Raw genomic sequence first — 12,091 nt, forward strand, 5'->3', positions numbered from 1 at the left:
AAAAAAATCAAGTGAATGGCAGTGCTACTATTTACACCCTAGCAAATGGCAAAAGCTGTCACACTTTTTACCTGTTGTACAGGCTCTTCTCTGAGAGCAAGAGAAAGAGGGAGGAAAAAGGGAGGGAGGGAGTGATTTACCAACACACACACACACACACACACACACACACACACACACACAAAAATACACACTCTGTATAGCAAATAGAGAAAATCCTGACCCAGACCATGTGCTCAGTAGATGTAAGTTTTCCCCTTTAGCCCTTGAGCACAGGCTGTGGGGCAGGGGTGGAAGAGACTTTTAGCTGATTGAATCACTTGTCCCTAATACCTGTGGCATTTTAAAGAGAGTCACTTACAAAGCTGAGGAGACTGAAAAGGAATGTGCTCAGGAAACTCGACCAGATGAGTTGATAAGATATATGTTCCAGTTCAGCATCAATTCCTGACAGCAAGTGGTTGTCAGAAACAGGAAATTCTTTGGGAAAATTCAGTTGTAAGGATAAAGGGTTGCCTAAGGGCTGCATGCAGTGCTTGGGCTAGGAGCAATTCCTATCTCAAATACAAATATAAATATCATGTACATATACTTACATCTCACTCAATTTATTCTTTGTTTGCATTAATTTTAGTGATGTTTCAGATTTTACAATCTCATTAGCAGTTATAACATCTTTATTTACTATGATAAAGAGAATCATGGGGATGATACATTATCACCAATTAAAATGTGTGACTGAGAATTTAGTGAGCTGTCCTGAAACTAGTACTGTAGAGGTTCAGAAGAGAGAGCAAGCATGAATTTCTTTTCCCCATGGGTTTTATCAGCTCACTGGGACAAAGCTAAACCATAGAAAACGGTAAGGTAAAAAATTCACCACTGGGAAATTTAAAACTTGTTGAAAATAATTCCAAGGGCTTAGAGAAAGGAAGGAACACAGTGGAAAGATAATTCCTAAAGACCATAAAGATAGAGCGAGCCTTTTTGAGTTTCTGTGCATTCTAATGCTTTTCTTTATATTAAGAGATTCATTGCCATCACCAGTAAAATTATAGCACTGGTAACAGAAGTTCACATTAATAAATTCTTTACTTTGATTATAGACTCATTTATCCTTAGAGCTATACTCTAAAGTAGGATGAATGCCAAGGCGTTTAAATCCCTGCTTTGTGCTCATTGAGAGAGTCAATTTCATTATCTTGTCTCCAGCTTTTTATCATGTCCATGGTACAGCCAGGGAAAAGCAGAGCAAACTAAAAGGCAAGTCCCTACATGTAATCATGGCTTGACTGGAAAAATGTGAAAAGCATGTTCAAATTTAAAGTTGGGAGCTGGTGCAGAGAAGTTCCCAAATGTCAAAGATGAAGACAATTCAGGAAGTGATATATGCACTTCTGCGTAGGCAACAGATGAAGGGTGTTCATCCATAAACAGCCAGACAATAGGGACGTATGTGGACCATATATGGGAAAATTGGAACTGTCAAGATAAGTTTGAGATTAAGGTGCACACATAGGTGTTGATCTCAGCAAGGAACAATTCTAGGAATGTTTTAGAAATAGTGCCAGGCAGGCCACTAAGAAAATGAGACTCAGCATAAGTTCATGGTTTATTGATAGTTTTAGACCCAAGGCCATGGGAACAAGTTACAGGGGGAATATATATACATACATACATAAATATATATATGTGTGTGTGTGTGTGTGTGGTGTGTGTGGTGTGTGTGTGTGTGTGTGTGTTGGGATCACTTGATCACTTGACTTCCCGTCAATCGTCGATTTGCTCGAGCGGGTGCCAGTAACGTCTCCATTTGTCCCTGTCGCGTGCTAGTGTATTGGGAATATATATTATTTACAAATTGCTTATGATATATATATGGTTTGGAACCATATATATATGATTCCAAAGAGAAAAAGTAATTAGAAGAGTATCAGAAAGAACTGATACTCTTAAAAGTGACAGAGGCAATAAATAGAGGTGAAAGGTATATTTCAGGACGTTTCAGGACATTCATCATCATCAGAAAAAAAAAGATTGTTTTTTTTCTGGAGAAAAACAAGTTAAATGTCAAAGTACAAAAAAATAATAGCACTCAGCCTAGAATAGTCCCATACTGGAGGGTTTTTAAATTGTAGTCAAACCAGTCATAGAATCTAGGGCAGAATAAATTTCTCTGATCTACAAATGTCGATTGGAGCCTGTCACTGGTACAGATGGGTCCTGATAACCAGTTTCACCAAAGATGCACTTAGGACAGTTCTTGAATTTACCAGACTGCTCCCTTTAAAAGAAGAGAGAGATTCATATCTTAAATTCTTTCCTTTCTTCATTATTCATCCATCCCATTTTCCATTTATTCATTCAACAAATATTTACTGAGAGCTCACTTGGTGTCTGTCTCTGTGCTCACTACTGAGGTTATAAAGACAAATAAGGTCCATACTCAGTCATGCATATAAAACAGATGGCTTGGAAAGTATGTAATTACAAAATAGTGTAAGAGGCTGGGGATGTAGCTCAGTGGAAGAGCATTTGCTTCACAGGTGTAGAACCCTGAGTCCACCTCCATGGTCCCCACCCCCAGTAATAACAAAAAATTCACAATCACATTTTCTTTTGAATAGGTACATCTATTTCTCTTCTGAAACTAAAAATTGCTTATGTTGCATTAGCAAATTACCCAAGTCCTTTACATCGCTCTGTGGGGACTCCTAGACAAAGAGAAGCCAAGGCAGACCCACTTGACATTGTGCAGAGGCAGCACACATGTGACAGGAAGACCTGAAGTTTTGCATTTGAAGGACATGTTTTGTTGGAGAAGCTTTCTGTTCTCCAGCAGTCAGCATTCTCATTCAATACCGTGCATCCCTGCTGGAAGAATACCAGCACTGTCCCTTATCTAGGAGAGCAGAACTCTCCAGAAGGCCCTTCCATTGTGCACAATGATGTACACCACCATCAGACACAAAGGCAAAAGACTCCATTGAAAAGTCAGTCAATCAATAGATCATCTTCTTAATGTGACATCAAACAGAAGAAATTGCATTAATTTTCGATTTGAAAAACCCTTTTTGAAAATTAACCAAATTTGAGGCGTTTTAGTACATTATATGGATAATTGAGTACATCCTTAGACTCTTGTTCAGGTAGGGCGAAGACAAAACTCGTAAGCATACTGGATAATGTGGGAAAGATACACGTGAAACATACACTGGAGACAGGATTTGATCTATAACACGAGTTGACAACAAAGGAAGAAGTTTGGTTGATGAGAGTTATTGCAGCTTCTGGTCTATGCCCAAGACAGCTAACCGGTTTCTTTTCAAACACCTTTTTATTTGTGGTGGGGGGAAAAGAGGTGTTAGGGACACACCTGGAGGTGCTGGGCACTACTAAGGGTTCTGTGCTGGGGGTTGCTCCTGGTGGTGCTCAGGAGAGTGTGAAGTGGAGGACCAAACTCTGGCCTCCCATATGCAGAGCATATGCATTGCTCATATGCAAAGCATACATATGTATGGTATGAAAGAGCCCTTTCAGTGGCTCTTTAGCACTCCATATACATTTGTGATGAAGAGATTAGGTCACTTATAAGGGCAATGTCAGAATGATCTAAATTTCCCACGGTCAGAGGCTGCATGCATTCACACAAAATGATGCATTCACACAAAATGATGTTAAGAACTAAAGCAAGTTTCCAAATGATTTCTTTATTAGGGGGAGGGTGGATTGAGGCTGCATACCCAACAGTGTTCAGGGCTTACTCTTGGCTCTGTGCCCAAGGATCACGCCTGACATTGCTTGGGGGACCCTATGGGATGTTAGGAATCAAACTGAGGCCAGCTGCATGCAAGACAAGTGCCTACTCATTGTATTATCTCTCCAGCCCCTCCAGATAATTTAATAGGAAAAATACCCTATTTGCATAGCTAGATATTATAAGGAAGTACATAGACAAATTGGAGGTCGGGTATTATTTTCTTAATCTTCAATGGTTTATTCTTTGTAGAACATAAGTATGCATGGTCAGAGTTAATCTGATCTGTTGCTCCAGATTTTTTTCTTAGAGGACATTTTAACTGCCAGTTATGCCGGGGTTGCTGGTTTGGACCGGTATGAGCAGGCTCTTACACACCACTACCTGAAGTTCATATTTACAGTAAAATACTAAATACTCTATTTTCTCAGTATATGTTTCAGGTGTGTGTGTGTGTGTCTGGTTGGGAAGATCTAGTGGCTGAAACAGTATTTCAGGGCGCTACTTAAAAATTTATTTCATTAAATATCATAAAATATTTTTGTTTACTGATAGGGATGGGGAATGGATTGGACCACATGGTAGTGTTCAGGTGTGACCCTGGGTGTGACCAGGGACCTTATATGGTACCTGGAACTTAAACTGGGAAAATGTAAGTCAGCAGCATGCAAGGCAAGTGCCTTTACCCCTCTACTAACTCTCTGACCAAAATATTTATTTTAATCATAGCCAGTTTTTATTTTCTACCCTTCATTAACAATGAAGGGATTTCTTTAAATGGAGAAAAATCCTAATGTTAACTAGCATTTTAAAGACTCAGGATCATTCCAGTCTTAATCATCCTTTCTCAAACCTTGCTCACCACAGAAAACCATTTTTTCTCCAGAGCTTGCCCATAGGAGAGAGACTGTGCCAAGATATAACTGAAAGGTGCTTTAAGTCATCCCTCACTCTCCGTGAACATAACTTCTCCTGACGCCAGTACACAGGTTTCAATCAGAATAATTTTCTCCAGGAAGGTTTATTGAAAAGCCAGTGACAAAGTTTTTCTTAATAGAGTTGTTTCAGACATACAATGTTTCAACACCAATTCTACCATCAATGTCCCTTTCCCTTCACCAAAAACCCACCCTCCTATCATATGCTATGATGGTAGGCATATAACAAATTTATTTCATATTACTTGATCCAGCAAAAGGAATGGCAAATAGAATCATGAGAAAATCAATAAAAGTCAATAGGTGATTATTAATTGCTATATATTTATTAACCTTTCTAGCAGGTAGGGCATTTGCCTTGCACGCGGCCGACACAGCGAACCCGAGTTCAATTCCTCCGCCACTCTCGGAGGGCCTGGCAAGCTACCTAGACTGTCTCATCCGCACTGCAAAGCCTGGCAAACTACCCGTGACATATTCGATATGCCAAACACAGTAACAAGTCTCACAATGTTACTGGGCCTGCTCGAGCAAATCAATGAACAACGGGAGGACAGTGACAGTGACAATTTAGTAAAAGACAACCATATGCATCATTAGTGTGTGGCATACTCATTTCTACATAGTGGGAAGTTTCTTCTATTTCTTTCAATGCTTCTTGAAAAACTGGTTTCAAAGTTGGGACTAGAGAGATAGTACAGCAGGTAAGGTGCTTACCTTGCACACAGCCAGGCTAGGTGAGATCACAGCATCTCATACAGTCCCCAAAGCACTGCCAGGAGCGATTCCTAAATTCAGAACCAAGAATAATCTCTGAGCACAACTTGGTGTGACCTGAAAACAAACAAAAGAACCCAAAACAAAGCTTGTTTTACAAAGCTATGAATTCCTTAAACTGTTGCTTGTCCATGATCACTTCACTTAATCACTTAACTTCCCGTTAGTCGTCGATTTGCTTGAGTGGGCGCCAGTAACGTCTCCATTTGTCCCTGTCACGTGCTAGTGTAGCCCAATGGCATCTGTTCGCTCCGGGAACATGAGGAGCCTCAAACCGATCGTTCCTGATCTTGACGAAGAAGTCTGACCATCTGGTAGGTGGGTGGCCACGCGGTCTTTTGACATCCCGTGGAATCCAGTCGGTAACAGCTCTAGTCCAGTGGTCGTCTTTAAATCTCATTACGTGACCAGCCCATCTGATTTTCGACACCTTGGCAAATGAGACAGCATCCCTGATCCTTGATCCTCGACGGATGTCAGAACTCCGGATTCTTTCTCTCATTTGAGTGAAACGTGATATTCCAAGCATAGCTCTTTCTATTCTTCTTTGGGAGACCTGAATAGCGTTCTCATCTTGTTTGCTTAGGGCCCAGGTCTCTGAGGCATATGTTAATGCAGGAAGAACAGTGGAATCAAAGAGATGTGCCCGGAGCCGGAGGTTCTTTGTCCTCTTAGCTATTTCTTCAACGTTCTTGAAGGCGTTCCAAGCCGCTCTCTTCCTCGGGTGCCAGGTCATTTGTCATGTTGACCTCTCGACCTAGGTACACATAGCTGTTGCATTCGGAGATGGTCGTTCCATTGAGAGCGAATGGGGCATCAGGAATGAGGCTGTTTCTAATAAACATTGTCTTTGTAAGATTCAGCTGTAGTCCTACCTTTCCACACTCACGGTCAAAGTCGGCCAGCATTTGTGCCGCTTGGCTGACGTTTGGTGTTATTAAAACAATGTCATCAGCAAAGCGGAGGTGGTGTAGTTGCCGACCATCTATCTTCACTCCCATTCCTTCCCATTCCAGTCGTCGCATGATGTTCTCGAGGGTGGCACTGAAGAGTTTCGGTGAAATGGTATCACCCTGCCGCACCCCTCTCTTGACATCAACGATCGCTTCTTTGTAGAATGGTGAGATCCTGGTAGTGAATCCGCAATACAGCTCACGGAGGATCCTGATGTATTGGGCTTGAATGCCCTGATTGGCTAGGGCTTCAATGACCGCTTCCGTCTCAACAGAATCAAAGGCCTTCTTTAAATCAATGAACGTTAAGCAGAGCGGCATCTTGAACTCCCGAGAAACCTCAATGAGCTTGGTTATCATGTGGATATGGTCGATGGTGCTGAATCCTTTGCGGAACCCGGCTTGCTCGCATGGTTGTCCTTCATCTAGTGTTCTGCCAATCCTATTTAGGATGACAAGTGAACAACTTGTAGATGACAGACAACAGGCAGATCAGGCGATAGTTGCCAATGTCATGGATGTCTCCCTTCTTGAACAGTAGTACGGTCCTGCTGGTTTTCCATTGGGACGGAACCTTGCATTCAGACAGGTAGCAAGTGAAGAGCCGAGCCAGTGTATTGATGAGTACTGACGGCAGGTTCTTCAGGTGTTCAGGTCTGACCTTGTCTGGGCCGGGTGCTGTTTGTTTCTTTACAGACGAAATGGCGAAATGGCGTGTCAGATTTCGGAAGGGAAATGTTGTGTCGGATTTCGGAAGGGCTTGTCCATGATGCTCTGTATTATTCCTTCAAATCCGAATTACAATCTAGTTAGAGTGTTCATTTCATTGGATTTTTGTCCTATCTCCCTTCTTCTTCTTTTGACTCCTAAAGACTCACTTGATGGATCTTCTGTGAATCTTAGGGGCTTTCATTTGTATACAATTTCCTTTCTTTGATCTTTGCTCTGTTCAATATTCTGTTTCTATTTTTCGATTTTGTCCTTTTAAGTATAACATGTTTTAGAGTTTTCTTAATTGGGTCTACTTTTTTAAAAAAATATTTTTACTGAATCACTGTGAGAAAACAATTGGGTCTACTTTCACTGGGGCCATTTTGCTTCTTGGATCTTGGTGCCTGTAATCTCAACCCAGAGAAGTTCTTATTGATGATTTCTTTAACTATTGTTTCTTCATCACATTTGCCTTCCTGTTCTTCAGAGACTCTGATGATTATTATATTGTTCCTCTTGAACTCATCCTGTAGTACTCTAGTATGCTGTTCATTTATTTTCGGACTATTTTCTATTCTGCTGTATCCTAGTGGTTTCTTCCTTCTCAACTTAGAGCTCCTCTATCTTTTATTCAGCTTCTTTTATTCTTCTGTTCAGAGCTTCTATTCAGTTTTTTTAATATATCACCTGCCATGTTCTTCATTTCTATCCTTTCTGTATGTAGTATTTTTTCAACTCATACTTCCTTAGCTTTCCTGACTACCTGTGCTATCATTTCTTCACTGAACATCATCACAGAGTTACTAATGACATTGAGGACTTACTGATGATGTTTATGTTTTTAGTGATACTGTTTTTGCTCATTGACCTTGGTGGGCTTCTACGTGTATTCCTCATTGGTTTTCTATTGTTTTTGTTGTGCGGGAGTGAGTCTTTGTAGACAACCCCCACTGGAAGATGCTGAGGGGTTAAGCTGGAGATTGTTTTCTGTCTTCTCTGCTGTTCCTCACAGAATGACAGAAGGATAACTGTGAGTAGCATGTAATTTGTTGAGTTTATTTATCACATGGCTGCATGCTTCAGGAGCTGTGGTGTGGGTCCTTAATATGGCACAGATCAGGTGTGGAACTTTTTGGAATCCACCCAAGAGAGGTGAATCAGAAACAATTAGACTTTTCACTTTTATCTTTAAAAACTTGATTGACTTTAGAAAAAAAGTTGAGCTCTCCCTTGATTGTCATTAATCTATATAGCATTGTTTACTGTCAGTTCAGAACCTCGCAGCCTTAATAGATGATTCCAGATGACCTGTTCAAGTAGGAAGCCTGCACGTCCCAGGGCCTTGAATCATTGAGCTCTCCTTAGAGAGGTGCAGCATAGGAGAGGATATGGCTTTTGTTTTCTTTCTTTTTTTTTACTTCATTTTTGGACCACCTCCAGTGTGCTCAGGACTTACTTCTAGCTCTGTGCTGAAGGATCACTTCTGGCAGTGCTTGAAATCCACCCAAGAGAGGGACCACATGGGATTCTGTTATTGAATCTGGATTGGTTTCATGCAAGGCCAGTGTCTTATTCACTTACTTTTGCTGTGTCCCTCTTTCTTGAAAGTGCCTTGTCTTTCCCATCAGTCGCTGTGTCCTAGTCACTTTCACCTAGAGATGTTTTCTCTTGATAAAACCCTGCTTCTCTACCTCTTAGAGGGCTTAACTCACCCTCCCAACCTCTCATTCCAGTTCTCTTTCCTCCATTTGCATGTTGACCTTTGATTATACCTCTAGTACATCTAATGGATTAATCCACCTAGTTATCCCCTATTTATTATCTATTCATCCATCCATCCATCCATCCATCCATCCATCCATCCATCCATCTACCCATCCTCTATCATATATCTAAGACTAATGATTCTATTAGCCCTATCAGGAGAAGTACTTGCTTATTAATTAAGGTCAAGTTTCTGCTATCCAGATCTGCACTGTATTCACCTGAGTATCTGTAGTACCCAGCCTACGGTGGTAATGATCTATTTCATGGTTGAAACCCATTCCGAATATGAAAGACACATGCATTTCCAAAGTAATATTATTTGCCCCCTGTACTAGAGGTGTCCTGCCTAAGGAAGTTTGACATTGTGGCACCAGCCAGAACTTTGTAAACAAATAAGACATCTGTGTTTCCAACTTATCCTAAGCAAATGGCATTGGGATTTGGTGATTTGCAAGCCAGATAGCTAGGGTTACCCTCAGACACAAAGTGAGTAAGTTTCTATCCCTTGTTAAAAGGGAAATGATTGGGGCTGGAGAGATAGAAAAGTAGGGTGAACCTGACCTGGGTTCAATTCCCAGCATTCCATATGGTCCCCTGATCCTACCAGAAGTGATTCCTGAGTGCAGAGCCAGGAGTAACCCCTGAGCACTTCTGGGTATGTTATTGTGCCCTTCCCACAAATGAAAAGACTATAATACCCAAAGTATTTAGGTAAATGAAGCCTTCAACTTTAAAGGTCCTAAAAAGGAATTTCAACTTTACTGTTGTCAGTAATGTCTTTGTGGCAGGTCCCTAATCCTTCCTTTTCCAAATTTCCTTCAAAGGATGGTTAGAGAGTCTTAAATAGCTAATAAAATGACCTTTTTAACACGGAGGGAAAGATTTAGAAAATCCCTTTAATTACTGGAACAGGATTTTTCTCCTGGTTTGCAAATATCAGTTTACTCTCAAACAAATTGGGCTTTAATTAAGCTGGGGGTGGGACATTGGGTTTCTGAGTATTGGAAAGTGTCTTCATTTGCATTGCCTCAACTTCATTGAAGTTGGCCTAAGGGCAGGGATGAGAATCTCCTATGGTTCATTTTTAAACTGGAAAATTGAACAAAATGGGATTTGCTTTCCATTCAAGAACTCACAGAGATTAGACACACCCTTGCCACCTCCTATTTATTTAAATATTGTTGCTACAAATTTCCACAGGGTCCCACAGTGGTACAAATTTATGAATCAGCCAAGTGTTTCTCATTTCTTCCACCCCCTCATCCAGGTACATTCATAAGATGAAACTGGCGTATGGTTCTAGTGACAAGGAAATCAGGGTTTTTTCTACCCCTCCCTCAACTTAATGTTTAACATCCAATATGGTGCACAGTTTGTTGAGAAAATAAGGTACATGTTTTGTCATTCCCCTTATGGATTTCAGTCAACACATGGAGGTGTTTGGAATGATCTGCTAATCCAGTTTTCTTTTCTTGAGCCATCTGGTTCGAATTCTGTCTACCTGCTTGGAGTGCACCAGTCTCGTCTGCATGGACGTATAAGGAAGTCACAACTCATTAACAGTTTAGGAAAAAATCCCTGTGGAAATATACAACTTTACTTTTGTGGTAGGTTTCCTCTTGGGAGCAAATTAGATGGGACTTTGATGTAAACCAAAGGAACTTGAGGGTTTGGGAAAGATATGAGTGGTTCTGAAAAATATTAAACTAATTTAAGAGCTTATAAAAAGGTTGGAACAAAGTTTATTGCACACCATCAGGTTACTAACACCATTTTTCAGCTCTTACTGGAGATGAGCAGATGTGGCCTTACTAGCTTCATGATGGAAACCTTGATCTAATTTCAGGACCGAGCATGGGTTAATAATAGAATAAATGGACTGTGCTTCTGGGTGGAGCTTTTCTTTAAGCCAATAGAATAGCTCCATCTTCGTGTTAAGTCATTTGAGATGCTGGACAGCTCAATTCCCTCTTTTCTACGCTCTCTAGACATGTCTTTGTCACATGTGGTTTGGGTCAATGAAGTCTTAGAGTTCATTGGGGGTTTCTGGGGACCGTTCTTCTGTCAGTAGAAGAGAGATTCTTCGCTGATTTGACTTCCTCCTTCTTAAGCCCCTGAACAAAGATCAAATGTAGATGTGATGTCTAGCTTTCTATTTCTTTTCACACACACACACACACACACACACACACACACACACACACACACACACATTTGGAGTTACACTGTGCTATGCTCTGTGTTTACTCATGGCTCTGTGTTCAGGACTCATTTCCGGTGGTGCTGGGGAACCATATGCAGTGCTGGTGAATCAATCTGGGATTGCAAAGCTAGCATCTAAATCCCTGTGCTCTATTTCTTCAAACTATTGACTGGGTTAATAGCAGCTGAGAAAAATGCTTGCTAATCTATATAATAAACCCCATGCATGTGTATATGACTGAAAAAATGACCTAGAATTGAGTAACTCAGTCCATCTTTCCTTCTTCCATTGTGGTATCTGGTATCTTTAATGGGTTGGGTTCTTTAGGAGGGTCTGGAAGGTGGTTCCCAGCTTGAGCCCTGGAAGTATGATACAGGAGGGATGGAAAGAACAAATGAAAGACCAAGAAGAAAAAGGAGAGATTATTTTCTGGTCTCTGCGACAGACACAAAGTGATGCAGTAAAAATGTGTTATCTGTTGTGAGCACTACACCTGGAAGCGTGCAGTGGGGTAGCATGCTGTGCTGGGGATCAAACCCATGGCTTCCAGCATGCCAAGTCTGCTCAACCACATAAGCCACATCTCTGGCTCCAGCTATTTTGTAAATTGTTAATGAAAAATGAAAGTCAGCTTTTCTAGCATCTGAGACACTCCTTCAGCCCCATGTCCTTTCCTTGACACCCTCATTCCTTCCCTCTCTCTGTCTCTCCATTACTTTTCATTTCTGAAGAGGTCAGTGTGATGGGTCATTTGCTTATTTATTGTTTATTTGTCATGGCTGAGCTCTGATGCCAGCTTATACCCTTTCTCAAATTTCTCCCATCTTCCCATTTTTTTCTGAAGCCCTTTTCTTCCACACTGCTGGTCTCAGCTTACAGTGAATTCAAAGGTACAGGGAAATTTATAGGGTCTGACATCTCAGGCAAAAATGAAAATCTTCGGTGATGAGGAAATTTTTATAAAAGAAATCCTTAAGAGCAGATG

The sequence above is a fragment of the Sorex fumeus genome, unplaced genomic scaffold (assembly GCF_029834395.1).
Source record: "Sorex fumeus unplaced genomic scaffold, SorFum_2.1 ptg000018l, whole genome shotgun sequence".
Lineage (NCBI taxonomy): Eukaryota > Metazoa > Chordata > Mammalia > Eulipotyphla > Soricidae > Sorex > Sorex fumeus.